At 42.1% G+C, this 1,775-nt stretch overlaps 1 non-coding gene across 1 annotated transcript; it reads left to right on the top strand.

Annotated features, from left to right (window-relative positions):
* Positions 1–328: 328 nt before the first annotated feature.
* Positions 329–435, top strand: LOC130023098 (U6 spliceosomal RNA). Its single transcript, XR_008792412.1, has one exon. It is a non-coding gene; the product is annotated as a U6 spliceosomal RNA (small nuclear RNA).
* Positions 436–1,775: the final 1,340 nt, after the last annotated feature.

Below are 1,775 nucleotides of genomic sequence, written 5' to 3'. Positions count from 1 at the left end.
AAAACAGTAACAACAAGTCTCACAATGAAGACATTACTGGTGCCCGCTCGAGCAGATTGATGAAAAATGGGAGGAGAGTGCTACAATGGATAGTGAACCTGTTAAATAATATTTAAAAATATTACTCAAGGGTGCTGGAGCGATAGCACAGCGGGTAGGGCGTCTGCCTTGCACGCAGCTGACCCGGGTTCGATTCCCAGCATCCCATATGGTCCCCTGAGCACCGCCAGGGGTAATTCCTGAGCCCAGAGCCAGGAGAAACCTCTGTGCATCGCCGGGTGTGACACAAAAAGCAAATAAATAAATAGACTAAAAAAAAATATTACTCGTGCTCGCTTCGGCAGCACATATACTAAAATTGGAACGATACAGAGAAGATTAGCATGGCCCCTGCGCAAGGATGACACGCAAATTCGTGAAGCGTTCCATATTTTTACAACCTCTCTGACAAGGAATTCAGAAGGGAGCTACTTAGGATGCTTAGGGAATTAAAAGAAACAATGGAAACCAATGCCAATAGAAGACAAGAGGATCTGAAGGCAGAAATGAGGAAAATGCAATCAGAAATGTCAGACCTGAAAAATCTCGTAGGCGAATTGAAAAGCTCAGTGGAAGGCCTCAGCAGCAGAGTAACAGCGGCTGAGAACAGAATCAGTGAGCTCGAAGATGAAGTTCAGAGACTCTCCCGAAAAGAGCAGAAAATGGAAAAGAGACTCACAATTCGGGAACAGATGGCAAGAGAAGATCGTGATGAAGCCAAGAGGGGTAACATAAGAATTATTGGAGTCCCAGAGGGACAGGAAGAAAACCTCGATGAAGAAGAAACTGTCAAAGACATCATTGCTACAACATTTCCAGAGCTGAAGAAAACTTGTGACCACATTCAGGAGGCCCGAAGGGTACCAGCTAGAAGAAATCCGAATAAAAATACCCCAAGACACATTCTGATCAAAATGACCAAAACCTTAGACAGAGACAAAATTCTGAAAGCAGCAAGATCGAAGAAAGAAATCTCTTACAAAGGAGCATCCTTAAAATTCACAGCTGATTTTTCTGATGAAACCCTCATGGCCCGAAAACAGTGGTGGGACATAGTAAAAAAACTCAATGAAATAAATGCCTCCCCCAAAATACTTTTCCCAGCAAGACTCTCATTCATAATAGAAGGAACAACACACAGTTTCACAGACAAACAACAGCTCAGGAACTTCATAGACTCAAAACCATGGTTACAAGAACAACTAAATGGGCTACTTTAAGGCAAGAAAGGCCCCTCAAATACACCCAATTTTAACAGAACCATGGGACAAAATCCCATAACAATAATCTCTCTCAATGTCAATGGGCTAAACGCACCAATTAAAAGACATAGAGTGGCAGGATGGATTAGAAAATTGAACCCAACATTCTGCTGCCTGCAAGAAACGCATCTCAATAGTCAAAGCAAACACAGACTCAGAGTCAAAGGCTGGAAAACAATCCTACAGGCAAACAGCTCCCATAAAAAAGCTGGGGTAGCCATCCTTATATCAGACCACATTGATTTCAGAGTGAGGAAGGTCATAAGAGACAGTGAAGGCCATTACTTATTGATCAGAGGATCTGTACAACAGGAAGAACTTACAATAATAAATGTATATGCACCTAATGAGAGACCAGCAAAGTACTTAAAACAACTACTCATAGATTTGGAAAAAGACATCAATAGCAACACAATACTAGTGGGAGACTTCAACACTGCTTTGTCACCTCTTGATAGATCAACCAGACTCAAG

This window comes from Sorex fumeus, unplaced genomic scaffold, assembly GCF_029834395.1.
Source record: "Sorex fumeus unplaced genomic scaffold, SorFum_2.1 ptg000021l, whole genome shotgun sequence".
Taxonomy (NCBI): Eukaryota; Metazoa; Chordata; class Mammalia; order Eulipotyphla; family Soricidae; genus Sorex; species Sorex fumeus.
Note: the sequence above shows the minus strand (reverse complement) of the source record. Positions and strands in the feature narration are given on the sequence as shown.